Source organism: Nannospalax galili, unplaced genomic scaffold (assembly GCF_000622305.1).
Source record: "Nannospalax galili isolate Female #2095 unplaced genomic scaffold, S.galili_v1.0 scaffold629, whole genome shotgun sequence".
Taxonomy (NCBI): Eukaryota; Metazoa; Chordata; class Mammalia; order Rodentia; family Spalacidae; genus Nannospalax; species Nannospalax galili.
Window position 1 is genome coordinate 361,330 of NW_008360323.1, and position 27,706 is coordinate 389,035.

General features: G+C 40.3%; 1 long non-coding RNA gene across 1 annotated transcript; it reads left to right on the forward strand.

Moving 5' to 3' along the window:
* LOC115068816 lies at positions 1-27,706 on the forward strand. The gene is made up of 3 exons (XR_003848156.1): positions 1-131; positions 8,355-8,474; positions 27,578-27,706. It is a non-coding gene; the product is annotated as an uncharacterized LOC115068816 (long non-coding RNA).

The window sequence follows — 27,706 nt, forward strand, 5'->3', positions numbered from 1 at the left end:
ACAGTTGTTAGCTGCCATATGGGTTCTGGGATTTGAACCCGGGTCTTCTGCAAGAACAACCAGTGTTCTTAACCGCCAAGCCATCTCTCCAGCCCCGAGATGCCCCTTTCTTATATGGAATCAAAATAGTGGTGAGTGGTGTCTCCAGAAAGACACAATGTCCACCTTATTGTGGCAGAGAGCTTCTTGGGTAACTCAGAACATGGGAGGTAAAAAGATCATTATGGCTTTACCTGGTGGTACTCAGGACAGGAACCAGAGCCCCTCTCCTCTCATTCCAAGGGCTAGAACCTACTTCTGTGACTTTGGGTTTATAAAACATGGGAAGAAGGAAGCATTTATTTGCCTCCTGACTAGGTTTGAGGATTAGAATGTAAAAAAAAAAAAAAAAACAAAAAACAGAATAGGAGATGTTGGAGGGAATCCCTGGATGTGACACAGACATGAGAATGAGATTGAATGAATGAGCTTATGAGAGGAAGAGACAGCAGGGAGGGGAGGAAGTAAGACATTGGGGAGAGAACAACTTTTATGGGTACAGTGCTATCTGACCCTTGAACTATTGGTAAGCTCTCTTTCTTGTGTGTGGTATAAGGAAAAGGATGATAGAAAAGCAGACAACTTCCTTCTTGTTTACAATGAACTTCTCAGAGTGGTGGCATAAGTGCCCCCGTGCCCCTGCTCATGTACTCCAGTCATGTTTCTACGTGTTGAGTCCAAGGAAGATTACTTAGGTCCAGGTTCTTGGTGATGAAGACTTTAACAGTCAAGAGTTGTCCCCAGTGTACTTAATATTACCGAACACTTACTATACGTTTCAGATTCTTTTAGTAAAGAACTTTAATTTTAAAACCATTACCCACTATTCCCCTTAACCCTAGGCTGGTGTTTTTATTTTAGAGATGAAGAAAGAAGGTATAGGGTATGAAATACCTTGGCTTTGACGACATAGAGCTAGGCTCCTTGAATCTAGAGCTCCTGCTCTTAACTATCATCCTATGTATAAGCGCCTCCAGCCACCCATTTTCTTTCATGAGAAAGTGCAAGAATTAATTCTCACACACATTCCCACAGACCATTAAGAAACCCTGCCATCACATCATCTGCACCATTGTGATCAGCATTGTCCTTAGTGTCATAGCTAACTCTCTGCTTCAGGAGGGAGACAATGAGGCCCTCGTTCCCTATATTATTTTTGTTTTCTATGACGATAGCATAAGTTGTGCTTTGCTTAGAATTTGATACCTAGTTGAACTTTCCATTAAAAGGAATTGATTTGGAAATGGCCAATGGAGGGAAATGGTTGATAGCTGTGGAGTTTTGAATGAGAAATATCCCCCATATACTCATATATTTAAATACTTGGCCCCAGTTGGTGGTTCTGTTTGTGGAGATTTAGGAGTTGAGGCCTTGCTGGAGGAAGCATGGCTCTGTGTGTGCCTGTGTGAAGGCACGCTCTCAGCCTCCTGCTTCTTCTGTCTGCCTGTTTCTATGCCTCCCTCTCCATTAAGGACACTCTCTCTCTCTGGAATCATAAGCCCAAATAAACTTTATAAGTTGTCTTGGTCATGTGTTATATCACAGCAACAAAACGTAACTAATACTATGATGATAATGTTATAGAATGAATGATCTCAAATTCATGTTGAAAATTCTAAATGTGATGATATTTAGAGGTAGGACACTTAAGAGGTGATTAAGTCATGAAACTAGAATCCTTATTAATGATATCAATGCCCTTATAAAAGAGATCCTTGATTCACATGTGGCAATGCATGCCTTTAATCCTAGCATGGAGAAGGCAGAGGCAGGAAGATCTCTGTGAGTTCAAGGCCAGCCTGGTTTATATAACAAGTTATAGCCAGCAAGGGCTCCAAAGTAAGACACCATCTCAAACAAAACAAAACAAAACAAAACAAAGATCTTTGACTTTTCTGCCATGTGTGGATACAACCAGAACATGCCATCTATGAACCAGAAATTAGCCCTCAGCAGACACCAGTCTGCTGGCACCTTGATCTTACATGCCCCAGGCTCCAGAACTATGAAAAATAAATCTGTTATGTTATAAAAAATAAAGCTGCAGTTTATGTTATTCTGTTCAAATCAATTGAAATAATTAGAGAATACACCAAATTCTACACTCAACTATAATGGTTGGTAATTAGAAAGCCCACAAAGATTCTGAGGAGCCTTGCATCTCTACAATTATAAAAAAAAGGAATCAGTTGTTCTCACTGATCTATTTCTGTTCTTCTGCCATGTTGTGCCTCTGTGAGCTGAGTGACTGAATTTATGAGTACTGAGCCATCAGGACTAGCTCATAACCATATCCTTAGCTAAAAAGACAAGTAAAACCCCAGGTCAGGCCATAATAACCACCATGTTGACCACCACCATGATCAGGACCATCACAGCTACAATTACAATCACAGCTACCAAGAGTGTGATCATGACCACCCTACCATGACCACCACAACCACAACTACCACCATTACCACCACCTGCATGACCACGACCACCATCACCACCATACACAACCACCACTGCCACTTTGACAATGATGACTTGTCCTAGGTTTCTGTTTCTGTGATAAAACACTGACCAAAAGCAACTTTGGAAAGAAAGGGTTAATTTGACTTACACGTTCCAGTCCATCATCAAGGGAAGTCAAGGCAATGAACTCAAGGCAGGGGCTTGAAACAGAAAATATGGAGGAATGCTGCTTACTGGCTTGCTTCCCCTGTCTGCTCAGCTAGCTTTTTTATACAGCCCAGGTCCTCCTGCCCAGGAATGATATTGCTCACAGTGGACTGGGCCCTCTTACATCAATTATCAATTAAGAACACGTGTCACAGTTTATCTTGGAGAAAATCAAGAGCTGTCTAATTGGCCTTAGTGCCCACTCAATACGAGGAAATTCATGTGTGGTACTGTAAACATAGCCAAGTACACATGGCTGAGGAGGTCATAGACCCCGGAGAAGAACCTATCTCTGTCACTTTCCTAGATGGACGTAATTTCTTGCTATATTCTAAGTTATGTATCTTTATATTTACAGACAAGTGTACCTCTCATCACTCATCAAATAAGCTTTTTTTTTTTTTTTTTTTTTAACAAAACAAAACAAAACAACAACAATAAAACCCCTACTAACTCCAATTTGTGATGCCCATGTACTCCTGGGTGTGGGGAAATCTATCTATATGGTCAACCTAACAGGAGTCAGACCCTTAACGAAAACTGACAACTGGTCAAACATAGAGAATAAGTAATTGTGAGATGCCCAGCCCTAAGCGATACATCTGCAATGCAACCTCTACACCTAAGGTTCAGGGAACATTGTGGGAGAGGGGACAGAAAGAATGTAAGAGTCAGAGGGACAAGATACCTGCTGCTAGTTAATGCATTCTAGACACGATAGGGAAGCTACAGCAATGAAATCTCCATTGTGTGGTAATCTAACAAGATCTGCATAATGACAAAATGCGATGACATGCCAAGGTGGATGGGGAAAATTTCACTGGATCTCACCTCAAGTTGAAAAGCTACAGGCAATTGATGGATGCTGAGGGAGAATCAGTTTTCTCCAGAGACTAGCTCATTGAAAGGTGTTCTGAACCCAAGTGGGCAGCCCTGTACACAGGTACATATGAACAACACTAAATTAATTCAGTGTATTACATATATGTACATTTATAAATGTATGTGTGTATATATAACAATAATAATCAAAAAAAGAGGAGAGAAATTGAGAGGGAGTGGGGGACAATGGGAGGAGGTGGAGGGGGACTGGGAAGAGGGTAGAAGTAATGCAAGTACAATACTCATGTATGAAACTCTCATCAAATTAAATTTAAAAATACCTTCAAACTACTCATTAAAAAAAGGAAGTGCCTCACGGTCATTGTCACAGGCCAATCCAATGGAACCAATGAGCGTCCCTCTTTCCAGGTGTTTCTAGATTTTGTCAAGTTGACAAAAATTAACCAACACACTAGCATGGCCATAATCATGAACACAACCACCATGAACATGACCACCCCCTCCATGACTCCCCATGACCGGTTCCATGACTACCATCATCACCACTACCTTGACCTCCACCCCTACCACCAAAATAACTCTAAATGCATGCTCTACTCCTAAAAGATGGTGAATTTAAAATAAGAAGCAAGGCTTTAATAGAATGTAAAAAAAAAAAAAAAGAAAATAGAACGTAAACTTCAAGATCCAGAGACAAGGGTCTTATTGTCTATGCTCTCAAATCTAGAAGCTGTTCTGAGGTGAGAAATTTGATATTCTTCATAATGCTAGTTGGCTGCCCCAACTGTAAATCCCGCCACTGCCTCACCACCTCCCACTTCGGCCTGGTGGCTTTACTTCTCACTAAAATACATCATGTACTGCCATCGCCATACCTTTTGCTGAGGCTGTAGTCTTCATGTGGGAGAGTTTATACCGCTCTGTGAATGTGCCTATATGCACATGCACACACATGTACAGAAGCCCTAGAGTCTGGCGAGCTGACTATCTGGTGACAGTACATCTTTAAGAATGTAGCTTTATGATCTCTCTTACATCACAGTAAGCTCTTGGGTTCAGGATTGTCACTTTTGTTCTGTGTCCCACTGAGCCGCTGGATCACCTTCTTTGTTCTCTGTAAAAAACAACAATAATCCCTTTCACCATATGAAATCTACTAAATGTTTCTAAGAATTTGAAGATAAAATAATTAATATAATCAAATATGTTTGTGTAACTTGATCAATGAGCCAGATTTTTCTTCCTTTTGTTTCTAATTCGTGTATGTGCGTGTGTGTTTTTGAGAGAGAAATATACAATGTGGAATGCATATAAACACTTGATGCTTTCTCATGGCTTGAGTCAAAAGTACCTTGTGATGCTTACATTTTATTCTGTGAAGCATAGAGAATAGTCAGGGATGAGTGTCCACTAAGTGACACCTCTGGGAGGGACATGTTGCTAGGAAATGTGCAAGGTCACAGCAGGGCTATAAAGTTTGATTGTTCTGTACAGTACATTCTGTACTCTTCAAGAGGGAGTGAGATAGATGTTTGGTTCAATTTCATGTTAAAGATATTTTCCTCAGATCTGTACACTGAAGCATATGAACAGTATGTTTTTTTCATCACTCTCTTGCTCCATATGTTATCCATTATGGATTCAGAGGATTGAAAATGTCAAAGCCAGTGTAGGTCATCATAGTCCATGTGTAGATGATGAGTAACCTTTAGACCCCGCCCTCTTGAGGGCTTCCCTTCAGCTCACCCTGGCTGCTACTACACACATGTTGCTGTCAAGAATCCAGATCTAGTTTCTGGTGCTCCTAGATGAAATACTAGATCATCAAACTAGGTCTCTAGCTGGTCTCTGGGCTTTTCTACTAATTTCAGTTACTTATATAGAAGCAGCTTCTGTATAAGAGAAGCAGCTTCTCTTTTGTTTTTTATCAGAAAAACAAAAGAGAATTTTAAGTTCGAGAAAAATTATTTTCCATTATTGATCCCAGTGGGAGTCCCAACCTGCCTTTTAAGATACCCTAGAAATGTAGCTGGGAGCTTAGTGAAGATGAACTCATGAACGTAAAGGAAGAAAGAGGTCATGACATAAAGGATGAACTTCCAGAGGAAGTGATGCCAGCACATACACAAAAACCTTTATGTTAAAGGAACTCTTGGAGATATTTCACAATACTGAAAGTACAAAGGATAAAGTGTCAGGACTCAAGTTTAGAATGATAATTTGTCAAACCATAGAAAAAATATGCCCACTTCATAGTTATACTATGAGAAGGCAAACCCTGTTCAAACTACTATAAGTTTTTACAAAGAAATAAAAATTTCAAGTCTGTGTTTCCAGTTTTTAAATGACAAAAGACTAAACACATCCTCATTTTAGTTTTTTTCCATTTACCCACATATTTAAAACCAACACTCAGGGAATTTTTAATGTTTCAACAACTTTTTTAAGGCCATGGAATAATTGCAGCTTTTCCAATTGATTATTCAGGTTGTGCTATATGATCAGCTAGCACAATCTTTTTATGGCTTCATGTTGTCGTGCAAAGAAGGGACTTCCTCTATTTTAAAAAGACCAATGTACAACACCCATGCTGACTCAGTCAGACAAAAACGCAGCATAGAACTGGGGAACTGGGTAGTAGGCCCCAACCTTAGCAGTGGAACTACTGACAGCTGATTACTGTTGGGTAAGGGAGAGTTGATCTTCTTTAAGGGAGTGACTCTAGATAGGCTGACTAGACTTCAGTGGATGAATTTGCACTGAGGGACATCTGGGTACAAGAGCTTGACCAGATAAGCCTTAACATATATGACACAGAATCCATATGAAATCTGGTGGTGTTGGGGGCTATAGGAGTGTGGGTGAGAGAGGGGCTCTAAATATGATTAAGATTTATTGTATGAAATGCACAAAACTCAAAAATAGTCATTAAAAAAGAGTTCTTTAAAATATTCTTTCATATTCAGTTTTGATTTGTTCTGAGAGAGTCTAGCAGTCTGTCTTTGAATTTATGTATGTTATATATTAATATGTTGTATTCAGTATACTAAATATATATACATATAATGCTAAAAAAATAAAAAGAGCAACGATACTGATTGCCAGGAGAAACTTGTAGCAGGAAAATGACCAGTCTGAATATGTTGTCAATTCCATTCTGAGATGACATGTCTAGTGTCCAAACAGAGTGCTTTGCTTTCACCTTTCAGAATGCTTGTATTGCACAGGGCGGGAGAAACTTCCTATCTGCATCACTAATTTTAAGAAGTTGTACATAAACTTTGATTAGCAGACTGGTTTCAGCTCGTTTCCTAAAGACTTTTCCAGTTGTTCTTCTGACCTGTTAGCAGTGCTCACTTCATGAAGTACAGCTACATGTTCTGTCTTTTGAGTAGAAAATTTTTTGTGGGATTTGCCTTTCTAATTGTAGGGTATATCCTTGTGGACACTAGGTTGATGAAGGCTGTTGTAAGGGATATTTGTTCTTACCTGTTCATAGTCCATTCCCCAATGTGCTGGGACTCATCATCCACTTTGGGATAAGCATTCCTTCACAGTAAAGGGTATTGTTGTGAGTTTGTCGAGGCACCTAACACTTAGCCTTTCTGTCACGTTCTGGTGTTGAACAGAGTGGCCACTGTAGCTGATTTTACTCACTGATTCCATTCTCTGTCCCTAGAGCTGGTCACTTCCCAGTCATTCTGAGTCACATTCAATTTCTCCCTTTAATTTTTAAGCTAGTTTGTGTTCTAATAGATTTCTAATTTTTGCCCAAGTTATCTTAGATTTTATTTCTTTGATTGTTCAAGAAATATGATCTGTTATTGTTTGGTTCTTAAACTAGACCCAGTTAGCAAGTAAAGACAAACCTGAAAGTTTTCATGGAAAGAATAATTGTGTGATGTGTATCTAATTCTTAACTATTTAATGATTAAGAAAAAAATCAGAGGCAGCCAGGGGAGATGATTCAGTGTGTAAAAGCACTTGCTCTGAAAGGGTGAGGACCGTAGTTAATCCCTAGCACCCACATAAAAATCTGAGCATGGATGTACATGCCATCATTGGGGGTCAGAAACTGGCAGATCTGGGGAGCTTGTTGGCCATCCAGCCTAGCCAAAACAATGAGCTTACAGTTTACTGAGAGACATTATCTTGAGGGACTAAGGTGGAGAGTGATCAGAAGGCACTGGACTTTCTCCTCTGGCTTCCTTATGATCATGCATGGGCACATGCACCTACATACCCACATTGTGTGTACTACATACACATATCACACTCATATATACCACTTGTATACCACACGCACAAAGAAAAATTTAAAGAAAGAAAATATCAGAGGCACTTGACTCAATTCAACGTATTTCTCTCTCTCTTAATGGAGACTGTTGCTGGGGTCTAGTCCCCCCAAATAACTGGAGAGTCAAGTTTTTGTTCACTCAAGGTCTAAGGGAGATCAGAAGGAAATCTTCTGTCATTGGTCTTGCTTATCTCTTAAGTCATTTGTTGAACAGGAGGTACTATTCTAGGCATTTGGGAAAAACTAGTGAAGAAACCAGATGAATACTTCTGCCCTCTTTGAGTTCCCATTCTGGTAAGTAGAAATCTGAAGGGAACTTTTCTTGGCTATTGCTATTTTAATCTTGAGACTATTGGATTCAGCTCAAGTAAAATATAGATGAACTAGATCAAGTAAGATTTTACTTGAGATTTTGACTTACTGCCTCAAGTAGAAATCAAATCCAAAGCTTTCAGAAGTGTTAAATACTTTTCACATTTCTGGATTTTCCACTTATTTTTCCTTTTATCAGTCATGACCAAAATTGGAAGACAAACATGTCTGTCCTGGATGGACTTCGAATCTTACAAGAGATTCAACAGCGTCTGGTGCCTGGGGCTTGGCAATAGACCTTCCATACTCTTGTTGCTCAGTAAGTACCAGAGGATATTTGTGTCTGAAGCTGGGTTTCTCAAGAGAAGGCAGGTGGGATTCTGACCTGGGAAGATCTCTATTCTCGTTCCTCTGCTTCTGGGATGAAGGGAAAATGACCATGGAAATTAATACCCAGAAGGCATTTCCTGGATTAATCTCATATATTAAAGGAAAGGGTTGGGCTTTTTGGCATTCGATGCAAATTCTAGCCTCTCACTGCATTTGGCAAGTGAGCCAATACTGTTTAATGGAAAGTTGAATACAAACAACTTTGTTTTTTTTTTTTTTTTTGAAGCTGTCATACTCCGTTATGAATCTTTAAAAAGATATATAGTTTGAAAACAACTTTGCCTTGTTCATTGAATTTATGTTATTCACACGCTGTTCAGTAAAACCCATGAAACCTGATTCAAAGACATGACAGGAAGCCAGTGGGCTCTTAGAGTTTAGCTCTGGATTTGCAGTCATTGGCTTCAAGGCATTAGATCTGGCCTTTATCTAATATATGTTCTAAGAACCTACTTTGTCAAATGGATATAAAGAAAACCCTACCCTCCTCATAATATTCTTATCATGATCCCATTAAATAATACATAAGAAAATGCTCCAAGCTAGTGCCAATAAAATGCAAGATGTTATTTTTACTGTAGCTCAATACTGTTTGCTTTGTTCAAAGAAAGAAAACAGCATCTTTCCTTCTTCCTTCCCTCCCTCTTTCTCCCTCTTCCTTCCCCCATTTCTCTTTGTCTCTTTTACCTTTTCTTCTTTCTCTCTCTCCCCTCCGTTTATCCCTCCTTCCTTACCCCTTCCTTCTTTTCCCTCTCATTCTTCCCTCCTTCCCTACTTTCTCTCTCTCTCTGACTCTGTCTTTGTCTCTGTCTCTCTCTGTCTCTCTGTCTCTCTCTGTCTCTCTGTCTGTCTCTCTCTCTCTGTCTCTCTCTCTCTCTCTCTCTCTCTCTCTCTCTCTCTCTCTGTCTCTTAGAGAGGGTCACATAGAGAGTCTCATGTAGTGCACACTGGCCTTGAACTCACTATATAGTGCTGGTCTTGAAATTCTGATCCTTCATTTCCTAAGTACTAGCATTACAGGTGTGCACATGAACTCCCAGGAGCACATTTCTTTTTTAAAAAAGAAGCAATTTAAATCAGTAGTACAAAATTTCATGATGTTAGGGTGCCCAGGCAAGTCTATTGTGTAAATGAATTAGAATTCAATTTGGGTGAAGTTTGCTATAGAAATATCCCCAAATACCTCAGATTCTCTGGAGCAGACAGAAAACTGAGATTTTGTTTTTAGCTCGTAGGAACTCAGGCTATAAAATTGAAAACATAAGCATTAAATTTTCAGTTCATTTGGTGGAACTTTGGAAAATCTGTTTTCACACTGAAAATTAATCAAATATACTGGAATGTGTGTTTTTCTTTTCCTCCAATTTGTTCATTTGAGCTTTCTTTAGGAGACTGGCTACTGGAAAAAAAGGTTTTCTGGTGGATTTATTTAATCTAGATCATTAGATTGTTGCCAAGCTGAGCTAACCCTCTGGTTTTTAAGGCATGTTACTCTTCCACTTAAGTAGTTTTTCGTATTGGTTTGTAAGGGTTCCTTAGAACTTATCAGTATTTATTTATTTATTTATTTATTTATTTATTTATTTGTTATTATTTATCAATCTTTTATTTTGCATATATCTTTTCCAGTTTTAGTCAAATCTCTCTCTCTCTCAATTCTGGATCTGTGTCATACTTATGAAAACCTTTTCATTCACAAAAGAATATATATGCCTTTTCTTATTTGTACTTGGCTTTTATTTTTAAAAATATTTTCTTTATTATTTTTATTTTATGTGTATGAGTGTATTGCCTATATGTCTGTGAGTGCGCTCATGTCATGCAACGCCGCAGAGGTCCGAAGAGGGCTTCAGATTCCCCTGGAACTGGAGTTAAGGATGGTTTGTAGCCACCATGTGGGTGCTGGGAATCAAACCTGGGTCCTCTGCAAGAGCAGTCAGTGCTCTTAACCGCTGAGCCATCTCTCCAGCCTGGCTTTTATTGTTTTAACACTGATAATTTTGTCTGCTTAGCATAGATTCTGTGTAGAGTGTGTAGTTGTGCACTGGTTGCTGCTCTTGGGATTCCTGGGTTCCTTTAGCCTGTCTCAGACCCTCTCACTCCCCACCTCTGCTGTCATGCAGGCATTCATGCTGCCTGCCAGGCTCACACTTGAAGATCAAGTCTCCACTTTACCTCCAGAATAGGAAAGAATGTAACTGACATCTCCAGCAGTTGTAAGTTTGGCCAGTGGACATAACTGAGAAGTATGGGCAGGTACCCTCCATGGCGTGATGATGACTAACTGGAAACAGGAGACAGTGAGAAGGCCACAGCCTCACTCTGTGCACTCTTCCAAAGTGTTTGGAGGCACTGCTCTCACCAGTGTGTCTGTGGAGTCCGTCTGGCCTTGAGCAGCTACGTCTCCTCATAGAGTCCTAGGTTGGTAACCATCGCCTCGTGTTGTTCCATCTTTCTCACCACTCTTTCCTTCCATTTGTATTCCTGAAATTGCACAGTGTGAGGTGATTTCTGCCTCTGCCCCTTTACCATTCTTTCCTCCAGTCTCCTGCCTGAAGTGTTTGGACACCTTGGGTCATGAGGCTGAGGCCATGCACAGTGGAGCAATAACTTTAGACCTCTGGTTTCATGGAGAACCAGATCTGAATACGTTACACTAATTCATGGACAGACTTTTGTGCTCTTTGAGATAATGTTATTTTTGTCTTTCTGCCTTCATAGACAAGCTAAATATAAGCTAATGTGTTGAAGAAATGAAATGAAGACTGAAAGGCAGAAGGAGCTATGAATTCAAGTTTATCTTTACCAGTCATGTTCAGTAATTTGGGCACCTTTTAGAAACTTTCAGATTGATCTCATACAGTCCTTGTAGACTTTGGGCAAATTACCAGATAAAGCCAGTGGATCATAGACTCATAGAGTGATCCAGCCCTCACATAGCCCAGAGGCTTGGAAATCTTTATCCTGGACCTGAATTTAATTAGTGTCTCAAAGAATCCACACATTTTTAGATGAATTCTTGACAAAGGAGAATGAACAGAAAAAAGAGACTTTAGGATTCTCTGACTCGACATTCCAGAAAGCCCTGCTTAGAACCTGTGAGAAGTGCTGTTACACATTTCTATTGATAGAGGCATGTGCGTTTGGCTGCTGGATAATGGAAAGAACAAATACTGATGAGGATCATCTTGCTATTATAAAATCACCACTTTTTTTTTTTTTTTTTTTTTTTTTCAATACCTTGCTATATACCAAGGCTTAATCTCAAGTGAGTGTTCTTTCCCAGATGGTAAGTCAGCATGTGCTGGTAAGGCACATGAAATCTCTGACAGTGTGTGTGCTTTGCCTCCAGAAGGGAAGAAGGTACAGGTTCTAGGGTCAGAGATGGGTGGGGTTAGGCTTTCTATTTGGACCATGTGTTTATGTAGACTCATCAAAGGGCCTTTGTGTCCCATGAACCTCTAGATTTGGTTATGTAGAAAGTTCCAGGAAACCAGAGATAAATGAAATGCTTTCCTATTTACATAATGAAGTCGAAGTGAAGGCACTGGGGGCAGGGAAGAAAAAAGTGCTAAAGCTGCCTAGCTCTGAGCCTGCCGCAAAGTTCACTCAAAGATTACAGTTATTCAGGTTGTGGCTGGTATAGGGAAAAAGGCCAGGATCAGACACTGGATAAACTAGAGTGTCAAAATGAAACCACCCAAAACAAGCTGGGGCTGGAGGCTCAGACCTGCAGTTCTAGCTACCAGGGAAATTGAGGCAGGAAGCTTATAAGTACAAGGCCTCCCTGGGCTAACAATGTAGAGTGAATAATTCTGTTTAAAAAACAAGGCTAGGAGGTGGCTCAGCAGTAGATCACTTGCCTAGGGGGTGCTGGGCTAGATCCCTGGATGCCCAGCACTGAAATCCAGACCACCAGAAAGAAAGCAAAATGCTTGTTTGGTGGTTATTTTACTCAACTTCTTTTGAAAAACTGCTCGGGCTGAGAAGAAAGAAATCCTAATATATGCAGGGCAGGATCTATTACCTGGAGCATGGTGGGCTTCAGGGAGATACTGGCCAGCCCCGGCCCATCTCCACTCTGGTTTTACCCCAGGGTTCTAGGTTAAGCAATTGTTTCCGAAATATTCTATCTAAAAATAACTGTGAAGCCTGTCATGGTAGTTTTATCAATCTATTCTCACAGCGAGAAGAGGAACAAACTGGTGATATCTGGGCCTGTAGGAGTTGAACTTCTTATTAAGATAGTTTTGCACTCAATATTTCATTGAGAAAACGTAATTTCAAACCAAACCCCTATCCCTACATTTATTAATTTACATTTATAGTGATGGACTTTAAGGATAATGAACATGAGGGGGTCACTTCTTTTTTTTTTTATCAACAATTGCCTAATTTATTTATTTTAAAATATTTGACTTATTATTATTTTTTTAAAGGTGGCTGTAAATTTTTAGGTTCACAGTTGAATTAATACAGTCATACAATAATGAACTCAGTAAAAGCCCTGCAGGACATAAAATTGGATGAGTTTTTACCCTTTAAAGAAGATCTCCACTTCATTTTAAGATATGTTGTTTCCTACATTTTTTTTCAATAAAATATTTTTTTTTCAATTAGAAGAAGCATTTCATTACAACAGCATTAACCTATTCAATAACATTTTTCTGAGCTAGGGTACATCTCTTTCAAAATTGGCTGTACATTTTTAGGTTTACAGATGAATTATTACGCTTATATAACTTCTTTTTTACTTACAGAGTTCAGGGTCAGAACTGCAGAAATCATTTAAGAAACAGAAGCTGAGAAAGTTGTTTTGGTGTTTATGTAAAGGGAGGTCTTAGCTTGAGCTTATGCCATGTTTACTCCTTGGAGACAGGTCATGATTCTGTGTGTAGTACAACCTGCAAAAATGTATTTGTACAAATGTTAGAGGTCCCTTATAGGAGTCAACACGTGGTAAGAAAGATAGAACCAGTTAGAGGTGCTTCATCTGGTGGGAGAGCTTTGCCCTAGTGTCTCTGAGAGGGAGGAGGACACTTTCAAAATTATACATGAGTATAGTTTTAATTTTCTTACAGTTTATTTAGAGTCTGATGGTAACCTATTTTCATTAATTTTGTTCTATTTAGCAAAATGCTATCTTTTCCATATAAATAAAAATATGGACAAATTTTTAAAATTTCTACCCTTCTCCATGCTTCCCATGCGCTATTACTGGCTTTGCTTTCCTTCAAAAGCCCTGGCACCATATACCTTTGAGCTTTAAAGTTCCTATGTGTCCACTGTGACTGTGATATTACAGGTCTAGACTCCTGGTCCTGGAGATTAAAGGAGTGTTTGATGTGTGTGTCATTTTCCTTCAGACCTGTGTTAGCACTAATCACATACCCTCATGGTTGGATTCTTAATCATCACTCTGAGTCAAGAGTCTGAGCCCGAAGATCAAATCTGCACTCAGATCTGGGATCACCCAGAGAGCTTCTCTGACCTTGTTTGTTGCTATAGGAATCATTTGGTAGAAATAATTCATTCTTAAATACTGTGCAATGAGGAGAAAAATGTCAAAAGAGGCAGTCTTGTTTCCTCCTCTGTCATACCCTCCCTTTCTTTTTTTCCCTCCTAATCTTCCCAAGCTAAAGTATCAACTATTATTTCATTATAGTTAATCTTGGGTTTAAGCAAGGGAAGTGATGTCAAGTCTATCAGGTTGAAATGACTTCTTTTTAGGGGAATATTCCTGATTCATGTGATAGAAATGTAAAAACAAGTGAAAAGAGATTGCCTTCTTAATATTGTGAAATCTCCCTCAGGTACCATGAACCAGCACTAAATATGATACATTTTGCTCCTAAGCCCTTTATCATTAGTAGCTATAGGACACAGATCCAGGTTAACTGGGTCTGGTGGATTTCTAGGGAAGTTCTTAATCATGTAAGGCATCTCAAAGATACGTAGCGTGCGCGCGCGCGCACACACACACACACACACACACACACACACACACACACATACACACACACACAAATTGTTACTAGAATGACCAGACTTCAGGCTTCTTGGGAAAGGGAGCAAATAACAACCTAGCTTTAGCAATTCAAATCTATTTTGCCCATTCATTCTATGAAAGTGGGCAGTTATATCCTTATGTAAAATGAAAAATCCCATTTCTTTTACCCCACTGTCAAAGTATGTAGATTTTGCTATGTAGGCTCTGCATGCTAATTCCCCTTTATTTGTCATTATTTGTCCTTAATAAAGGCTCACTCAGCCCAGAAGTTCCTGAGGATTATTTGTAGGATGAGATGGTTAGGAAATGTCTCATTAGGTGAGTGAACAGTTGATCAGTAGGGGGGATGTTGCAGACATACATTTTAAACACTATCTGCCAGGATTTAGAAATTCCATCTGCTAGGGCAAAGGGCACTGATTTGGGGTGAGGAGTTCCATGGTCTAGGGACACTCTGCCCTTAGTTTGTGGTATCATCATTGGGAAGCATGGTCTTTCTGGAGCTTAGTTTCTTCCATTATTTCAAGTACACTTTCGCACAGTTGCCACAATAACTTTTCCAAACCAAAGCCAGCATTACATAACCTTGCTTTAGAAGCAACCCACAGCTTACAGCCAGTGGTGTTCAGTTCTCCTTGTGACCTTACATCATCAGAGAAGCAATTCACCACCTCTGATCATAGATCCTGGATAGCCCCATTTTCTTAAGGAAAAATTCTCTGGATCCCTGGAGCCCTGCATACTAAGGAATTGAGAGCCCTTCGCAATCTGGCTGCTCATTCCCATCTCAGCTCCATCTCCTTCAGGGCCTCACAGGGGCTGCACTCTAACTCAAGTCATCTGCTCTTTCTTCCACACTACGGGCTCTCAGATCCTCTGTGGATTGGGGTGAGCCCTGCCGTGCTTTAGCACCAATGAGGCCCCTTGGAGCCACAGACCAGCTAATGCAGCTCCAAGGGAGAGTAGAAAGTCCCTTGCAGTGGCCCTATAGCATTGTGCACTCATATTTTTAAAACTATAAATAGTATTGCGTTTTATCAAGGCTTTCCATTGTTCTGTGTATTTTAAGGGAAAAAATGAAACCTCTTTTAAAATAAAGACAATATATCAAACAGATCTGTGCACCTTGCCTTCTGCATCACCTTCCTATTGTTTTAGTAGTCCAATTATAAGTAACTTGTGAGTTCTTCCTCATTATATACATTTTTTCATAGTTTCCAAACTTACCTCATACATTTTAAAAGATTCATTATATTATTTATGTATATGCATGTGTGTCTCTGTGTGTGTATGCACATGTGTGTGCCTGAGGAGGCCAGAAGAGGGTGTCAATACCCTGGAGCTAGATTTATGGGGAAGTTATTTGCCACGTGGCCGTTGGGAACTAGGCTTTGGCTCTCCACAAGAGCAGCAAGTGCTCTTAACTGCTGAGTCATCTCTGAAAGCCTCATTATTATTTTTTTTATTGAATTTTTGTGTATTTCATACAGAACATCTCAATCAATCTTAATCATCTTTATTACCCCCGTTCCCACTGGCACCCCCACATAGCCCCTCCACTGGAATTCATACATTTTGTCATTTGTCTTAAGGCCTATTGTGTCAAGTTAGTGTCCCCAGATGTCCCTCAATGCAAGTTCGTCTACTGAGGTCTGGTCAGCCCTTCTAGAGTCTCTTGCTTTAGGAAGATCAGCTCTTCCTCGTCCAGCAGTACTCAGTTGCCAATATTACTTCAGCTAAGATTGGGGTTAACTGTCTATTTCCACAGTTCTATGCTGAGTTTTTGTCTGAGTTTGCATGGGTCCTGTGCATGCTGACACCATTGCTGTAGGTTCATATGAGCAGGGTCCCAGGAACTTATAGGACTCTATTTCCATATGGTCATGCACTTCCTCCCTGGCTCTTACAATCTTTCTTCCCCCTCTTCAGCAATGGTCCCTGAGCCCTAGGTGGGGGAAGTTTAATATAGGAGTCCTGTCCAAGGACCAGCATTCTGCAGAATCTTAATCTCTACACTTTGGCCATTTGTGACCTTTTGTGTTCCTGGCCCTCTGTTGCATGAGGGAGCTTCATTAGTGAGAACTGAGAGATTCATTATTGTCTTCTTTACCCTTTGTGAGGTTCTGTGAGCCTTAGGTATAAGAGGTTGCATTGTAGATGTGCCACTTACACTTGGGCAATTCACAAACAATATCTGTGTATGACCAGTTGTGGTACAAGCAGCAACACCAGAAAATGATTTAAAAATAGAACAGCAAGAACTCTGTGGGATTTTGGGTAGAATCTATAATATTTATAGATTAGCTTATATGTTGTCATGATTTATTTTCTATACATGAATATTGTGTTTATACAGCTCAGCCTAGCCCCAAATTCATGATCCTCCTGCCTCAGACTCCCAAGTGCTGAGATTACAGATGTGCATCACTAAGCTCAGCTTATTGTTATTATTTATTATTATTGAGTTTTTTCCAAGTTCTATTTTAAATTCACTATTTCAAATATTGGATAGTTATTATGGTTGTTCTAGCTTTAACTAAGTGCCACATTAAAATAATTCTATTAATTCTAATGGTGTGCTAAAGAATAATCACCTCTTCTTTGTCTTTGTTTTTGTTTTGTGATAGAGATGCTATGTATCCCAGGCTGGCTTTAAAACCTCCTGCCTTGGCTTCCCAAGTTCTAGGATAGCAGGTGTGTGCCACTGGACCCAAATAATCCCTCCCCTGAGAGTGTTACTATTACCTCCTTGTAGATATTAATATTTCATTTTGTAATTAGTTTTTCTTGTGTAATTAAATATAACAGAGCTCCTGTAACAGTGAAAGGACAGTGCGGCAGTGCGGTAGCAGAAGTCACTGTTACTCCTGAGTCCGATGGGAATGTCTTCACCATTTAGCTCTGAGTGTGAAGCTGATTACTTTCCAAGAGATATGATTCTTTTAAAACTTCACTACAATTTTTAAAAATGAGGGAATGAAAGTTTTTCAGATGTCCTTCAGGCATCTATTGAGAAGGCCATCTGTTTTTCTTTACTTTAATCTGTTGATGGACTGTACTAACATGCCTAATACTGAATTATCCATATTTTCTTGGCACAAAACCCACGTGGTCATTCTGAACTCTCTGTAATGTACAGTTGGCCCGTATTATAAGACAATGTATTTATGACTGTTTCATCTGTGATGCTCATGACATATACAGTGTGTGGTGTGTATATGTATGTATTGACTTTGCCAACATACTAAGCTTCAACAACTTGTTAGTGAGAAAGAAATATTCCATCTTTCTAAATTCTCTGAAATAATCTTCAAATCTTAAGAATTGTATACTATTGCCAGGTGTGGTGGCGCACGCATTTAATCCCAGCACCCTGGGAGGCAAAGGCAGGCAGATCTCTGTGAGTTCGAGGCCAGCCTGGTCTCCATAGTGAATCCAGGACACCCGGGGCTACAGGGAGACTCTGTCTCAAAAAGACCAAAAAAAAAAAAGAAAAAGAAAAAAAGAATTGTATACTATTAAGCCTGGTGATTTCTTATGGTATGCTTTTTAATTTTTTTAACAATTTATTATAGTGACTGTGTCAATGAGTCTTTTTTTTCATCTAAAAATTTCAAGTAATGCATTAATATTAAATTATGTTCAGTGTTTCCTTATAGTATTTTTAGTGTTTTAACCTCTTTCTTTTTCCAAAATTTAAAAATATTAGGCTCAATCTATTTTAATTCTTGTTTAATATTTCAGACATAGAAGAAGCCACAATTTTTCTCTAAGTTTTGTCTATATAGTATACAGTTTTATACATTCTTTTTTCAAAATCATTAATTTTTTTTCTCTAAGAAGTCTGAACCTGCAAATTTGGCTCCCTCTTTGACCCAAGAGCTATTCAGAGAAGTGTTTTATCAGCTTCTTTCTAACACTGGCCATTTTCCTGTGGTAAAATGAAAGACACAGAGCCTACATTTTAGTAGCAGGGGATGCTGAGGGAAGTCTAGACCCAGACAGCACTGATACGGGGGGGTGGCATGGTGAAGTGCTTGATAAGCAGTCTGGGGATTCCTCAGAGGAGGTTGCAGAGAGGAGGGCCAAGGATGCAGAGAGGAAACTAGGAGAGACTTGAAAGAAAAAGTCAGTATTTAATCAAGGGCTAGCCTTGGTTCTGGCTTCACCACAGACAGGGTTGATAGGTACAGTTTCTCTCCAGTGGTTGCTTTCTCCAGGCTCTGTGCTGCTGAGTGCTGGAAGGACATCGAGAGTCCTACAGTGATCCCTCTCACTATCACAGCCCACATACCCACTCAGGATGTCAGCAGGATAGGGCATATGTTGACCTGGGAAGAGACTGTATGGCATCCTTGTACCTTCCCTGTTTGTTTTCTGTATGTGAGAAAATATGATAGGGATCTCCCTGTAAGTGGCAAAATGTGGAAAAGCTGGACAAAAAATGCTTTCTCTGTCATACCTGGATTGCACCCACTACACTGGCACCTTTTACAAAAAATGCCGGAACAATTTCCTTTAGTAAAGACAGTCTTCACATTTGGATCCTGTTTTTTCTTTTTCCTCTCTTTCTGTCTCTCTGTTTCTCTCTGTCTCTCTCTTTCTGTCTCTCTCTCTCTTGCTGTTTCTCTCTCTGTCTCTCTGTCTCTGTCTCTCTGTCTCTGTCTCTGTCTCTCTCTCTCTCTCTCTCTCTCTCTCTCTCTCTCTCTCTCTCTCTCGGCCTAAACGTTGCCTGTGTATGACATGACAAGTAAATCTTCAAAAGTGGCTTGAAAGAAGCCTGGCATGAATGGATCTTAGGGGCAGCCTGTATTCCTTTCTTTGTCCCAGGTGTCTGAATTCATTTTTCTTTGCTTTCATGTAAGGAGGTTTGCTTGGTCCAGGGTCAAGAGGAGCATGTCTGCCCACCTCTTTCCTGTTTTTCACTTCAGATGGGATAAGGCTGTCAAGGAATTTTGGATGAGGTAGTAGCTGTACTTTTCACTTGGGTGGAGGGCTTTGAAAGTGAACTTCCTGGCTAATCGTTCTGCCTTGTGTTGGCATTTCTGTGTCACAGACTCACAGCAGACATCACATGATGGATGACAGCCCACATCAGACAAACTGAATTTCAGTAATAAGGTCATGTCCTTTGATCTGGAACCAGTCCAGGGACTATGCAAATTTTGAGACAAACTACAAGGTAATGCTGGTCTCAGGAGAAATTTCAGTTAATCTGTTATTGGGCTGATTTTTCTTTTTGGATATTTTCCCCAGAAAGAAAGGCACTGTCTTTTCTCTTCAGATAATTTGTTATTTCCACTCCCAACTTATATAGGTTTCTAGAAATGTTTGGTTAGGCTTATTTATCCTGAGGCACTATTTCTTAGTAGTAGAAAAAGCTGGTTATTTCCTGATAGTAGTCCTTCCAGCACTATAGAGCATTTGAATCCTACCTGGGTCCATGCTGCCCAGAATAGAAGACTCCTTTGTGAGCTTCTCTTGCAGCTACCCATGCCCACATGACTAAGTTTTTGAATTTGCTGCCTCTGAATGCAGCATAATGCAGATAATGCTGGGGCCATTTTGGATCAAATGAAGGACCATAAGCTACAGATGCAGAGCAACAAGATGGAAAGAGCTTGGGTCTCAAGAATCAAGCAACATCTTTGAGTCTCTGTGATTTGGGCACAGCTTGGGAAATTGAGTCTGCTCTTGATGAAAGTATGCATGTGGTGTGGCCTGATGGAGCCTGGTAGAAGAGCAGCACCCCCAAGGGTATCTGCCATGTGGAATCTGGCTTCACTTGCTGCTCTGAGTGTGTAGGATGGTGTGTACTGTGATCTCACCTGGACCTACTGACCTATTTTACAGTCTGCAGTAGCAAAGTTTCCATGTGAAATTTTTACTATTTCTTCTGAGCTACTTCCAAGGCTCACCTGCACAGCATATGCAAGCAGGAGAAAGCTCCCAAAAATTGTGGGGAAAAATGATTGTCCTTCAAGTTTGTGCTCTGTATATGATCTTTAGATTTGGTAAACGACTGTTTCCCTTGAAAAAGAAGGTCAAATATTCTTTCTGCTTATGTAAAAAGCAGCTGTAATTGTAAGCACTTCCCTGGCATGGGATGTATCAAGTGAACATAAATAACCAGAAATCACCTATTTGAAAATAAATTGTGTAGGGGCTGGAGAGATGGCTCAGTGGTTAAGAAAACTGACTGCTCTTGCAGAGGACATGGGTTTGATTCCCAGAGCCCATATGGTGGCTGACAACCATCTGTAACTCAGGTTCCAGGGGATCAATGCCCTCTTCTGACATCCATGGGCATTACGTGACATGGGTGCACTTATATACCTACAAGCAATACACTCATAAACATAAAATAAAAATAATAATAAATAAAATCTTGAACAAAAGAAAATAAGTCGCATGAAACAATTTAGGCCAGGGGCTGGCAAACTAGCTATAAAGAGGCAGACAGTAGGGCTTTAGGCTTTGGGTGGCCAGCAAACTCATGGAACCTTCAATTCTGTCTCTGTAGTGCAAAAGGCCATAGGCAGCATATGAATTGCCCACTATACTCCAGGAAATTTGTTTCCAAAACACAGGAAGACTGGATTTGGCCCTTGGATTATAGCTTGCTAGCCTCTGCTGATTTAGTTGAATGCAAGGGTACGAGAAAGGTCATTTGTGTTTTCGCATTGTGCTTGTCTTAAATTTGAAGTATTTAGCATGTTTATCAATAATAATGATCTTCTCCAAACTATGTTAGCATTTGAGTAGGCTCTTTGCTTAAACAGGAGCTATCTTACCATTTAGCCAATTAGAAGTGCTGCCCTAGGTGAGAGACTGGCCAGAAGCTCTGAAGCTTGGGCTCAGAGCCTTGGCTCACAGGCATTTTGGAACTATTTTAGAGGAAAGTAGGTGCATTGGACAACAAATCCAATTAGAGAGTGTTCCTCATATTTCTCTTTCCTTCCCTCCACTCTTCTTTGTTTTCCTGTCTGAACTTTTATTTTTAGTATTACTTCTAATAGTTATCTGGAAGATATCAAGGATAGAATATATTTCAAAGATGTGTGTGCCTTCTTTGTTTTTGTAGTTAAAATTTTAGTATGTATTCCAAAGTGGGAAGGCAAGGATATTTCTTCATCCCCTCCCCATAACCCATACCTCTCCCGCTTCTCTTTTTTAACATTTTCCTCACAGGCCAGAGATGTTTGGGCATTTTTGTGCTCTCATTTATATTTAGGAAATCCTGACAGGAAGGAGGCACACCCACTGAGAATTTTGCAAAACCAAAGAACCATGTCATAATACTGGAGGATTCATGTGCGAGCTTTGGTGTTTGCAATGAAGAGTCCCGGTGGTTTTGGAATGAGAAATGAGGTGTTTTTTTTCCTCTTGGAAATCTGTGCCCATGATTTGATTTTGGTTGCTTTAAATCCAACAAGTCTTCATTGAATGTTCCATGTGCTCACTCCAAGTAGGCTGGAGGGAAGAGAAATGGGATATAGATCCTGGAGCTTCCTCAGAGAAAAGAGGCTCTTAGTTTTTGTTTGGATGTTTTATTCATGAGATAATGTAGAAGATGCATAGATTAGCATCTTAGTGCAGAATTACTGTGTGCTGTTACACATCAGTAACTAAAAGAGAAAACAAGCAATCTTTTGGTCCTTCATTCTAATCGAAATGGTCAGGACCATTCTGGGTGTCTTCTTTCTTTTAGATGTGTCCTAGGAACACATGAATTTTTAAAAAATTAATTTGGTCCCAAATTTCCTCAGAGAACTGTCACTACAGTACTGAAAGGGACTCAGACTCACCTCATCAAACTCCCACTTCAGATCTGAGGCAGACAGCATATGTGGGCACAAGATAACCCCTCTGCAAACAGGGCACACTTTGAAAGTGAACATAGCAAATACTCGAGACGCTTTCCTTCCCCTCTCTCTTTTCTTAAGCCATATATGGTAGAGGGACCAAAAGGAATAGCCTTGCCTCTTACAATAAAAAGAATTCTTTGATGTGGGCTGTTTGCAGCCTGTGGTGGGAAGGAGTCAAGGGAAGGGGAATTAAAGTTCATGGAGGAAGCTTCAGTCTTTAGGTCAGGCTGAGATGTGACCTTCAGAGCTTGCCAAGTCCATGAGGGAACACAAATTGCCTTTGGATGGCTTCTCAATGGCCCCTCTATGGCTCAGAGTCCAAAGCCCTGCTGAGATGCTCTCTGATGTGATCTGGGAGGGTAAGCCTGCCCAGCAGGGGCCTGCCCTATCCACCTGGGAGGCTAACCAGTGGCCTGGATCCTGTGGGGGAATACTTAGAAGAATCTCTTGGCTTTGTTGTCTTCTGCATACTTATGTCCCTTCAAAACATTTACCTAGCTCTGCTAATTGGCTTTTTCCCGTAAAGATTCAGAAGAATGATGTATATAAGTTTCTGTTTTTATAGAACTCACCTGGGCAAGGTAATTGATCTTTTTCTCCTTTCCTTGCAAGCTTCCAGCCCTCCCTGAGCCCTGCTGACATTTCACAACGTGTGTCTTGGCGACCCCTGAACTCTGACCATTGCTTTCTCTGACCCAAACTCTTGTTTATTTAATCCTCTTAAAAGTTAGAAATGCTGCCAAACTGTGGTTTTTGTTTGATTTTGTTTTTATTCTCCCAGGGACACAAGTCACATCAGTCTTTAGAGGAGCCGTGTTTGTAGTTATTGTCTAGCCGGTTTGTCTTTCTAGTTCTCAGGCCCTGACCTAAGACTGCTGTATTTGGGCTCCCTACACAAATTAGACTCTTGACAACATTTTATGTTTTTCTTCTCTTTTTTAGACTGGGTCTCACTGTGTAACCCAAGCTGGCTTGGAGCTCACTGTATAGTATGGCCTTAAACTCATGATTACCCCTTTGCCTAGGCCTCCCGAACACATGCTCATCCTCCCACATACTCCTTCGGTCTCATAGTCTCCTGCAGATACACACGTATATATAAATCCATAAAATTCAATACTGAAAGTAAGCTTTATGAAAATATGTACAAAAAAGAGAGATATTTCTCTTTGTTCTGTTCCTCTGAGAACCCAAACTAATGTCCATGCAACCAAAAGTGTGGTACACAGGCATAGGGTGGAGGGGAGAGAGAGGGAGGATCCCTTGCACCCCCATCAGACATGGATGCAACCATTTAGTAAAAATGAATGCACCTACTCTTCAGAAGGATCGAAATCAGGCTTTAATTTCCATCTTTATGAAGAAACTGAGACAAAGAAATCAAGTTGCTCTTCCAAGTTCACACAACTAGACTATAATAAGGATTATAGCTCGTGTCTGATTTCCAAGACTTAGTTTTGGCCTCTGAAGTTTCCTGAAAACATAAGCCTAGGGCCAGGAAGACTCCTAAGTTGTGTGTCAAACTGACAGGACCTGGACAAAAGGCAAATGAAAGACCACATGGCTTACTGAGCTGAAGCTTCTCCTGGGGGTTCTGAGCAGCAACTGCTATGTCACCACAAACTTGCAGGCTCCAGGAACCAATTGTAAGTTCCAGAATAAAAAAGTTGCCCTGAAAACATGCTAGTGGTATCAAAAGAAAAATCTTTTTGGACAAATTTTCGTAAAGCTTATTTTTAGTATTTTTTTTTGTTTGTGTTTGCTTTTTTTTTTTTTTAAACAGGGTCTCCCTAGGACCAGCCCACCTGGAACATACTATGTAGAACAGGCTGGACACAATTTCACAGAGATCTGCTTACTTTTGCCTCCTGAATGCTGGGATTAAAGGCGTGTGCCACCACACCAAGGCATACAAAGCTTATTTTTAGTATTGGTATATATACATGTGTACATATGAGAATGAGACCAGGAGGGAGTATGGGTTTGTGGGGAGAGAGAGAGCGAGAGAGAGAGAGAGAGAGAGAGAGAGAGAGAGAGAGAGAGAGAGAACCAATGGAACACATAATTATAAGCAGGAATTTAGTAGGTTGGCTTACATGATCAGAAGCTACCTAGTCACACAATGCCCATCTGCTTCCTGGTGAGCCAGGGAAACTGACAGCTAGCTGTTCAGTCTAAGAAGATGTAACAAGAGAAGCCAATGATGGAGCACTAGGCCAAGACTGAAGGCCTGAGAGCAACCTGGAGAGTCACTGGCAATGAAAGTCTTAATTGAAAGGGTGAAGAATATATAGTCTGATATCCACAGATAACAGCAGTGGTTGAAAGTGCACCCACTTGAGAAGGATTAACTATGTGTGATTGGAGCCTCCCCTTTCTTTCCCTTCATAACTCCATCTGGGTCCCTGCTTATTAAATGGTGCCACCCACATTCTTTCTCATCCATTTTATGATGCACATACCATTCTTCAGACACCCCAACATACACCTCTAGAAGTATGCTTTACCAATTTTCTATGCATCTCTCAATCCAGTCTAGTTGACAACCAAAATTAATCGCCATAGCGCACATACAGAATATAGTGAAGCTAGTCCATCTCTTTGCAGCTGCTCCCATGAGGTAGAGGAAGGGTGAGATGTGGCTTCTGAGATTGCATGCTTAACTGAGGCAGGGCAGACAGACAGCTCCTCCTGGATATACAGGAGGCAAGGAAGACAGGTTCCGCCCTACTGAGATTCTTATGCACCAGGAAACTTAGAGCTTCTTGTACATTAATTTGTTCTAGGAATCATCAAGGAGACCAAGCTGAAGGAGAAATGAGCAAATGAGAAGTGAGACCAAGAGTGAAGGGCAGGGCCTTTTCAATGGTAACCACGAGAGAACGTGTGTAGAAGACCATAAATCTAAAGGCCACCTACTCTCTCCATCTTCTACTTTCAAAGTGCAGGGGAAATGATAGCACATATAGTATCCTCTAGAGTCAGAGGTCTGGTTCCAGGAACTTTGCCTCTTCTCTGGAAATTCAATGTAATATCCTTGAGGACAGTCCCTATGAGAACAGGGTTTAGTGCTTTCGCATGGAATGGCTAGAGGGACATCTGGGTATATAAACTTGACTTGATAGGCTTTAACATATATGTCATAATACATGAAATCTTGTGTGGCAGCTATGGGGTGGGTTCAGATAGGGGAGGGGGGAGTCTAAATATGATTAAGATGTATTAAATGAAATACAAAAAAATTCAATAAAAGTACATTATATGGAATTCTGGAACCAATAAAACATTAAAAAACAATAAGCAGAAATATTGGAAAAAACATAAGTAATTAAAAAGTAAAATAAAGACGTTATGTTGAATAAGAAAAGGACCCCCCCCCAATTACCAATAGCCACTCCTACCAGACTGCTAATAAGATGGCACACTTACTTAAGTATTTCAGTGACATTGGTTAAAAAGCTCTTGGCTACTCACTGGTACTCTGAGAAAAATTTATCCACAGGATATGGCTCGTATTAGTCCAATTTGACAGATTTTTCTCTAAAATCCTCTCCTCCTGTCTTGAACTTTGGACTTTTCCTCCAAAGAGTTGTAGATACTCTCCTGAACTGATGTTGCTTGCTTTTCTCATACAGAAAATCCCAGTTACAATGCAAAGTACCAAAGATCCAGGTATTAAAACAAGGAGGGTTGTTGAAGATAAACTAATCTGGAATAAAGTGAAGACACACAAAACTTTAAGGATACCACCATAGCACCAGCAGTATATGGTTGAAGTTGTCCACCCCAAAGCTTTTGACTAGCTCATTGCTTTGACATTGATGCATGGACTAAGAATGTTGATGAAACTGGCAGACTTTTAAAAATATGTCATAATGAAGGATGTTATTATATACTTCTACCGAGCTTATAAAAGTTCCCCAGAGTGTTGACCCTGAGAGTCTATTAATGGAAGTGTACACATGAAATGACTTTTTCCTTCACATGAATGCTTGCTCAAAAAGATATTGGACATTGGAGATGTTTCATGGCCAGGAAAATACAGCCACTTAAAACTCTTTAGAGGGTGCTGTATGGAGGAGGACGTACTCCTTGTGTGATTCCTTTGAATATGAAGGAATGGGATGACTTGAGGAGGGATACACAGGAGAGTAGGATGTAGGACATATGTCATTTTGGAGTGCATCATGGATTGAAGGCCAGGAATTTCAGGTACAATGAAGAGTGCAGCCAGAAGTAAGACTCTTGAGCCATTGTGTGAGATTTTTCAGCAAGGATGGAGTCAGACCTTAGTATAGTAAACGAATGAAGGTATAATGTAATGTGTGATGGGAAACCTCTCAAGAACCTCACATTAGTTACTTTAGCATAACTGTGATAAAATATATGACAGAAACAACTTATGGGAGGAAAGGTCTTGGCTCATGGTTTTAGAGAGTCAATCCATTCTGGAAGGGAGGGTATAGATGAACTCGTGGCAGTGTGAGTATGTTTTAAAGACTACACATATCATGAAGAATCAAGAAATGGATAAATGAGTCAGGAACTCGGGGGCAGGCAAATTTCAAAGGCCAGCTCTTTGTGATCAATTTCTCCAGCAGTGCCCTATCTTCTAAAGGTTCCACAGCTTCCAAAAATACCACTACCAGCTGGAGAACAAGGATTCACAACATGAGCCTGAGGGGGCATTTCAGATTCTCACCATACCAGACCTCTTGACTTGCAGCATCTCTCCATCTCATTGGTGATTACTCTGCACCAATGATGGGTACTGGGCTTGTGAGGGTTGGTATGAGTCATCTCCATATTCATAGAGCCAGCAATATCTCTTGGGGCAAAACCTACCTAGCAACATGCAGAGTCTCATTTACTTACTGGTGAACTTCCCAGGGAGATGGCTAATACAATATTGCATACCAGAGGGTGGACGAATCAGACTCCCAAACCATAGTCTGGTTCACAACCTGGCAGCATTTTTCTTTAGTGAGTTCATGTTAAGATTTATATGAATTTCATATTTCTCTGAAATGACCAAAAGTCACTTTTTTTTGCTTTCAAACTAGACATGCATTTTTATCTAAGGACCAGTGTTGAGACTGGGCTGTGCCCTGGGTTAAGTTACTCCATGTTGTGTAAAACAATGTTTTTTTTCAGACTGTGCCTTGCCTTGAGAAGCATTTGACTCTGTTTTGAAGATGGAGGATGACTGCACCTGAGTGGACATATAAAGAAATATCATCAGTTCAGTTCTACCTACAAGGCACAGACCGATAACTAATTCTA